At 56.9% G+C, this 8,535-nt stretch overlaps 1 protein-coding gene across 1 annotated transcript in view; it reads right to left on the minus strand.

Annotated features, from left to right (window-relative positions):
- The window catches only part of DDX42 (DEAD-box helicase 42), a 29,555-nt gene extending 27,424 nt beyond the window's left edge, over positions 1 to 2,131 (minus strand). The window contains exon 1 of the mRNA XM_029076121.2: positions 2,026 to 2,131. The gene's annotated coding sequence lies outside the window, so the exon portion shown is untranslated. The remainder of the gene's footprint in view (positions 1 to 2,025) is intronic.
- Positions 2,132 to 8,535: the final 6,404 nt, after the last annotated feature.

Here is an 8,535-nt window from a genome sequence, read left to right on the forward strand (position 1 = left end):
TCCGTATCCGCCCAAAGCGGTAGAGCGAAGGGGCCGGGGAAGAGGCTTCGCCACCGTCGGAGCAGAGAATAATAATAATTGCGTAAAGTATTATAATAATAATAATAATAATAACATTTGTCAAGCATTTACTACGTGCCAGGCGCTGTTCTAAGCGCTGGGATGCATCCAAGCACACCGGAAGCCGCGTGGCCTAGTGGACAGGGCCCGGACCCAGGAGCCAGAAGGACCTGGGTTCTAATCCCGTCTCCGCTACTTGTCTGCTGGGTGACCCTGGGAAAGTCTTGATTCTATTCAGTCGCCATCGTTTTTACGAGACGTTCTTCCCCTCGACTCTATCTATCGCCATCGTTCTCGTCCGTCCGTCTCCCCCGATCGGACCGTGAGCCCGTCGGACGGCGGGGACCGTCTCTATCTGTTGCCGACTTGTTCATTCCAAGCGCTCAGTCCAGTGCTCTGCCCCTAGTAAGCGCTCAAGAAACACTATCGAATGAATGAATGAAAGTCACTTCACTTCCCTGAGCCTCAGTTTCGACATCTTTAAAACGGGGATGAGGACCGTGAGCCCCGTGGAGGTCAACGGACTGCGTCCGACCTGACCAACCTTGGATCTAACCGTGGCCAAGTCCCCTACCTGCTCTGGTTTCCTCATGGGTAAAAAATAAAAATCCATTTTTTAAAGTAAATTCCTATACTTTCTTCAACTAAGACTGCAAGCCCCTTGGGGGAAAGGGGCTGTGCCCAACCAATTTGGTTGTCTCCTGGTACAGAGCACGTAGAGAAGCAGCGTGGCTCGGGGGAAAGGGCTTGGGAGTCCGAGGTCATGGGTTCGAATTCCGGCTCCGCCGCCGGTCAGCTGCGTGACTGCGGGCGAGTCGCTTCGCTTCTCTGTGCCTCAGTTCCCTCATCTGGAAAATGGGGGTGAAGACCGGGAGCCTCACGTGGGACCACCTGATGCCCCTGTATCTACGCCAGCGCTGAGAACAGTGCTCTGCACATAGTTTGCGCTTAACAAATGCCACCATTATTAACGAGTACCGTTTTTAAAAGGTGCTTCAGTGCCCCAGTTTAGATGATGATTATTCACAACCTTGATCTGGGGCCTGCTATCCCATTCTTTCAGCGAGCACAACGCTGGGGGTGGAGGGCTAAAAATGGAGGCGCCGTGATGGGATTTTTTCGAATTGTATTTGCAAGGCTGTCGCTTAAAATTCACCACCTCTCCCCTACCGTTTTCCACGGCCTAGTGGGAAGCGTTTTTTGAACTCCCTCCGGGCGCAAGGCGCCGCACCGAGCGTTTGGGAAAGGACGGTTGAGTCGGTAGACAAGATCCCTGCCCGCAAAGAGCTTCCTCTCCAGAGTGGCCCATTTCTCTCCCGCCACCGGTCCCTTAACGGCGCCCTCCGGCTTCATTCTTTCATTCAGTCGTATTTCTCGAGCGCTCACTGTGCGCACAGCCCTGTGCCAAGCGCCTGGGACGTACGATTCGGCAGCAGATCGAGCCAAATCCCCGCCCAACGACGGGTTCGCGGTCTAAAAGGGGGAGACAGACGGCAAAACAGGTTCCCCCGTGGCAGGGGCCCTGCCGCACACTCCCTCCGAGAACTTTCCCCCGACGAGCCGAGGTCTGATTCCGGGCCCGCCCTCTGAAAGGGGCGCCTGATACGTTCCTATTTCTCCGTCGCGCTATTTACCGAGGACTCGCCGTGTGCACAACCCTGCGGTAGCCGCTGGGGAGAGAGCACACTGCGACGGAGACGGTAGACACGCGCCCCGCCCACGGAGGGCTTACTGTACTCTCCCGAGCGCTTAGTACAAGTGCTCTGCACACAGGAAGCGCCCGATAAATACGCTTAGTAAATAGGGAAATAATGCAGTCTAGCCTCTTCTTGTATTAGGGGGACCGCAGGCCTTACTTTCCTCAACGGGCCATCGAATCCTACGCGGAAGGGTCCCTGTATGCCGTAAGCTCCTTGAGGACAGGGGCCCCAGCTACTATCTACTGAACTCTCCCCAAGCACTTACCGAGGCGCTCGGCGGGCGCCCGATAAATACTACCCGCTCGACCTCAAGGACGGCGTGGCCCGGTGGACGGGCCGCGGCCCGCGTTCTAACCCCGGCTCCGTCGCTTGCCTGCTGCGTGACCTCGGGCGAGTCACTTGACTTCTCTGTGCCTCAGTTTCCTCATCTGTAAAAAGGGAATCGAATACCCGTTCACCTTCCCCCACCCTCCGGCCGCGACCCCCCGCCCCACCGTCGAGCCGGACCTGACCGGACCGTAACCGCCCCAGCGCCCGGCAGGGAGTCGGTGCTCAAACGCCACAGAGAGAGCGCCGTCGAAGGAAAACGACGTCGGGCGACGGTCGTCCCGCGTGACCCCAACGCGGTCAGGGCTTTGCCTTCTTCAGCCCCGGAGGCGCGTGATCTCGGCTGAATTTCACCGTCTCTGGAGACTCGGTGACCGGACGAGAGCAGGAGCCGGTGGGTCCGCCGGCTACCGGCGAGACAGCTCCCCATCCCCGAGGAATCAGCTCACGATTCGAGGGGCGGCCGCCCCTCGCAGAAATCACGCAAACACAAACCAAAGCGCCCTCCGCTCCCTCGCGCCAAGACGACAAAGGCAGAGAGGCACGGGTGGTGGACAGAGCGCGGGAAATGGAAGGACCGAGAAGCAGCGCGGTTCAGTGGAAAGAGCCCGGGCTTGGGAGTCAGAGGTCGTGGGTTCGAATCCCGGCTCCGCCGCTTATCAGCTCTGTGCCTTTGGGCAAGTCGCTTAACCTCTCTGGGGCCTCAGTTACCTCATCTGCAAAGTGGGGATGAAGACGGTGAGCCCCACGTGGGACAACCTGATCACCTTGTCTCTGCTCCGGCGTTACAGAGAGTGCTTAACAAATATCACTATTACGATTACTACCCCAGCGCTTAAAACAGTGCCGGGCACATAATAAGTGCTTAACAAATACCATCGCTATTATTATTATCCCAGCGCTTAAAACGGTGCTGGGCACATAATAAGTGCTTAACAACTACTATTATTATCATTATCCCAGCGCTTTAAACAGTGTTGGGCACCTAAGAAGTGCTTAACAAACAGCATCACTATCACGATTATTACCCCAGCGCTTAAAACAGTGCCGGGCACATAATAAGTGCTTAACACCTACCATTACTATTATTAGTATCCCAGCGCTTTAAACAGTGTGGGGCACATAAGAAGTGCTTAACAAATATCATCACTATTACGATTATTACCCCGGTGCTTAAAACAGCGCCGGGCACATAATAAGTGCTTAACAGATACCATCGCCATTATCATTATCCCGGTGCTTAAAACAGCGCTGGGCACATAATAAGTGCTTAACACCGACCATTACTATTATTATTATCCCAACGCTTTAAACAGTGTTGGGCACATAAGAAGCGCTTAACAAATACCATCACCATTAACATCCCAGCGCTTAATACAGCGCTGGGCACATAATAAGTGCTTAACACCTCCCATTACTATTATCATCCCAACGCTTTAAACAGCGTTGGGCAAATAAGAAGAGCTTAACAAATACTATCACCATTATTATTATCCCAGCGCTTCAAACAGTGCTGGGCACCCAGTAAGCGCTCAACACCGACCACGACCATCATCATTATTACTTTTCTAATCCCGGCTCCATCCCTTGTCTGCTGCTGTGTGACCTTGGGCAAGTCACTTCACTATGGCCCAGTCACCTGGCCTGGAAGATGGGGATTAGGGCTGTGGGCCCCCTGTGGGTCCAGCCCCGTCTGCCTGTAATAATAATGTTGGTGTTTGCTAAGCGCTCACTATGTGCCGAGCACTGTTCTAAGCGCTGGGGGAGGTACGGGGTCATCAGGTCGTCCCGCGTGAGGCTCCCGGTCTTCATCCCCATTTGACAGATGAGGTCACTGAGGCCCAGAGAAGTGAAGTGCCTGTATCCACGCCAGTGTTGGGGGCGGTGCCTGGCACAGAGTGATTAATTAACAGATACCACTATTATCAGTGGTAATAGCAATACTCGATCAGGGGCAAAATCAGAATAATAATGACGGGATTTGTTAAGTGCAGGAGCAGAATCAGAATAATAATGAAGGGATTTGTTAAGCGCTTACTATGCGCCCAGCACTATTCTTTGGAGACGCAGCGTGGCTCAGTGGCAAGAGGCCGGGCTTGGGAGTCAGGGGTCAGGGGTTCGAATCCCGGCTCTGCCACCTGTCAGCTGGGTGACTGTGGGCCGGTCACTTCACTGGGCCTCAGTGACCTCATCTGTAAAATGGGGATTAAGACCGGGCGTCTCATGGGAGACAACCTGATGACCCTGTATCTCCCCCAGCGCTTAGACCAGTGCTCTGCACATAGGAAGCGCTTCACAAATACCAACACTATTATTACAGAATTAGAGAAGCGGCGTGTCTCGGCGGAAAGGGCCCGGGCTGGGGAGTCAGAGGTCGTGGGTTCGAATCCCTCGTCAGCCGGGTGACTTGGGGCCCCGCTTAAAACAGTGCCGGGCACATAAGAAGTCCTTAACGAATACCATTATTATTATATATTGTATATATACATTATATATATTGTGGAAGCAGCGTGGCTCACTGGAAAGAGCCCGGGCTGGGGAGTCAGAGGTCGTGGGTTCGAATCCCTCGTCAGGGGCCCCGCTTAAAACAGTGCCGGGCACATAAGAAGTCCTTAACGAATACCATTATTATTATATATTGTATATATATATATTATATATATTGTGGAAGCAGCGTGGCTCACTGGAAAGAGCCCGGGCTTTGGAGTCCGAGGTCGTGGGTTCGAATCCCGGCTCGGCCACTTGTCCGCTGGGTGACTTTGCGCAAGTCACTTGACTTCTCGGGGCCTCAGTTCCCTCATCTGTCAAATGGGGATGAAGACTGGGAGCCCCACGCGGGCCCTCCCGATTCCCCCGTGTCTCCCCCAGCGCTTAGAACAGTGCTCGGCACCTAGTGAGCGCTGAATAAATACCAACATCATTATGATTATCTCAGCGCTTCAAACAGCGCTGGGCACAGAACAAGTGCTTAACCACCACCATCGCTATTATTATCATCATCCCAGCGCCGGGCACGTAGTAAGTGCTTAATAACTACCCTCACTATTATTATGGTTATTGTTATTCCGGTCGCTTGACTTCCCTGGGCCTCAGTGACCACATCTGTCAAATGGGGATGAAGCCCGGGCGCCCCACGAGGGATCCCCCCCCCGCCCCAGCGCTTGGCACAGAGTAGGCGCTTAGGAAAGAGCCTCGTCTCTCTAGAAGGCCCTGGGGGGGGGGAAGGGGGGGTCCCCGCCTCGACCCCCATTTTGCAGACGAGGCCACCGAGGCCCGGGGAAGCGAGGGGCTCCGTCCCAAGGGGGGGGGGGCGGCGGGCGGGATTCGAACTGGGGCCTCGGCCGCCCCGGGGCTCTTTGTCGGGCGAGGCCCAGGCTTCGGGGGCGGCGCTAGGCCGCGAGGACGGGAACCGACAGAACGACGGACCAACCTGACCGCGCCGCCCCGGTTCCCGCTGCTACACCCGCGCCGCTCCGCTCCGCGCCGCGCCGCGCCGGGGATCCGGGCCGGGCCGGTCCTTGCTCCGCCACCGGCGGCGGCGGCGTCGGCGGGCCCGTTGCTCGGAGGGGGAGGGGCGGGGGCGGGGAGGGGGACGGGGGAGGGGCACGGGACGCAGCGGGACATGCGCACTGCGCGCCGCGCCCGGGGGAGGGAGGGGGGAGCGAGGGGGGAGCGCGAGAGAGAGCGCGCGAGGGAAAGGGGCGGGGCCGGGGGACGAGGCGGCGCGAGGCGGGGGCGCGAGAGAGAGAGAGAGAGGGGGCGGCGCGAGGGGGGAAGGAGAGCGCGAGAAGGAAAGGGGGCGGGGCCGGGAGACGAGGCGGCGCGAGGCGGGGGCGCGAGAGAGAGAGAGAGAGAGGGGGCGGTGCGAGCCGGGGGCGGGGCCGGGAGACGAGGCGGCGCGAGGCGGGGGCGCGAGAGAGAGGGGGCGGTGCGAGTCGGGGGCGAGGGGGGAGGGCGGGAAAGGGGCGGGGCGAGGACAGGAGGGAGGGCGGGGCGAGGACAGGAGGGAGGGCGGGGCCGGGAGGGAGGGGGGTGTGGGAGAGAGAGAGAGAGGGGGCGGGGCCGGGAGACGAGGCAGCGCGAGGCCGAGGCGCGCGAGGGAGGGGGCGGGGCCTGGGCCAGGAGGGAGGTCGGGAAAGGGGCGGGGCCTGGGGAGGGAGGGCGGGGCCGGGAAGGAGGGAGAGAGAGAAAGAGAAAGGAGGGGGCGGGGCCGGGAGAGGAAGGGGCGCGAGGCGGGGGCGGGGCCGGGAGGGAGAGAGAGCGCGCGCGCGCGCGCGCGGGAAAGGAGAGAGAGAAAGCGCGGGAAAGAGGCGAGGGGAGCGCGGGGCGGGGGTTGGGGGGGGACCCACAGCCCGGCCCTGCCTGGCCGGAGGCCTCTTTCACTCGCTCATTCACTCAGTCAGTCAGTGGTACTTCTTGAAGAACAATGTTGGTATTTGTTAAGCGCTTACTATATGCCGAGCACCGTTCTAAGCGCTGGGGGAGACACAGGGGAATCAGGTGGTCCCACGTGGGGCTCACAGTCTTCATCCCCATTTGACATGGTGATGATGGTATAGGTTAAGCCCTCACTCTGTGCCAAACACTGTTCTAAGCCCTGGGAGAGATACAAGTTAATAATAATAATGTTGGTATTTGTTAAGCGCTTACTATGTGCAGAGCACTGCTCTAAGCGCTGCGGGAGACACAGGGGGCTCACAGTTAATCAGGTTGTCCCGTTTGGGATTCCCAGTCTTCATCCCCATTTTACAGATGAGGTCACTGAGGCACAGAGAAGTGAAGTGGCTTGCCCAAGGCCACACAGCAGACACGTGGCGGTGGCAGGATTAGAACCCACTTCCTCTGAGTCCCAACCCGTGTTCTTTCCGCTAAGCCACGCTGCTTCTCGGGAGAAGGACACGGTTTCTAATCCCTACTCTGCCACGTGTCTGGGGTGTGATCTTGGGCCAGTCACTTCACTTCTCTGGGCCTCAGTTACCTCATCTGAGAAGCAGCGTGGATCACTGGAAAGAGCCGGGGCTTTGGAGTCAGAGGTCATGAGTTCGAACCCCGGCTCTGCCACTTGATGATGTTGATGTTGGTATTTGTTGAGCGCTTACTATATGCCGAGCACTGTTCTAAGTGCTGGGGTAGACACAGGGGAATCAGGTGGTCCCACGTGGGGCTCACAGTCTTCATCTCCATTTTCCAGATGAGGAAACTGAGGCCCAGAGAAGTGAAGTGACCTGCCCACAGTCACACAGCTGACAAGTGGCCGAGGCGGGATTCAAACCCATGACCTCTGACTCCCAAGCCCGTGCCCTTTCCACTGAGCCACGCAGCTTGTCAGCTGTGTGACTTTGGGCAAGTCACGTAACTTCTCGGTGCCTCAGTTCCCTCATCTGTAAAATGGGGGTGAAGACTGGGAGCCTCACGTGGTACAATCTGATTACCCCATATCTACCCCAGCGCTTAGAACAGTGCTCGGCACATAGTAAGCGCTTAACAAATACTAACACGATTATTATTATTATCATCTATAATTCTTTTTATTTATATTGATGGCTGTTTACTTGTATTGATGTCTGTCTAAACCCTCCTCCCTCAGCGACTGTGAGCCTGTCGGGGGCAGGGATGGTTTATTGCTTATTACAGTATTGTTTATTATTCTTTATTGCTATATTGTACTTTCCAAGCACTTAGTACAGTGCACGGCACGCAGTAAGCCCTTAATCAATACGACTGAATAAATGAGTAAAATGGAGATTACGATTGTGAGCCCCATGTGAGACAGGGACTGTGTCCAACCCCATTAAGCGCCCAACCTGAGAAGCGGCGAGGCTCAGTGGAAAGAGCCCGGGCTTGGGAGTCAGAGGTCACAGGTTCGAATCCCGGCTCTGCCACTTGTCAGCTGGGTCACTGAGGGCAAGTCACTTCACTTCTCTGGGCCTCAGTTCCCTCATCTCTAAAATGGGAATGAAGACCGTGAGCCTCACGTGGGACCTGATGATCTTGTATCTCCCCCAGCGCTTAGAACAGTGCTTGGCCCCTAGTAAGCAGCGTGGCTCAGGGGCAAGAGCCCGGGCTTGGGAGTCAGAGTGACCTCGAGTTCGAATCCCCGCTCCGCCACTTGTCAGCTGTGCGACTGTAGGCGAGTCACTTCGCTTCTCTGGGCCTCAGTGACCTCATCTGGAAAATGGGGGATTAACTGGGAGCCTCACGTGGGTCCACCTGATGACCCTGTATCTCCCCCAGCGCTTAGAACAGCGCTTAAGCACATAGTAAGCGCTTAAGAAATACCAACATTATTAGTAAGCGCTTAACAAATACCATCGTTTACTTTCATTGAAAGAGGTGGTGGTGCGGGAGAGGGCGGGTCCGAAGCCCGGTTTGTAGCACGGTCAGAAGGATGAGCGCGCGAGCCCCCTCTCCCATTGCACGCGCCACCCACGCGCTTTAGCGCTTCTCC

This window comes from Ornithorhynchus anatinus, chromosome 11 (assembly GCF_004115215.2).
Source record: "Ornithorhynchus anatinus isolate Pmale09 chromosome 11, mOrnAna1.pri.v4, whole genome shotgun sequence".
Taxonomy (NCBI): Eukaryota; Metazoa; Chordata; class Mammalia; order Monotremata; family Ornithorhynchidae; genus Ornithorhynchus; species Ornithorhynchus anatinus.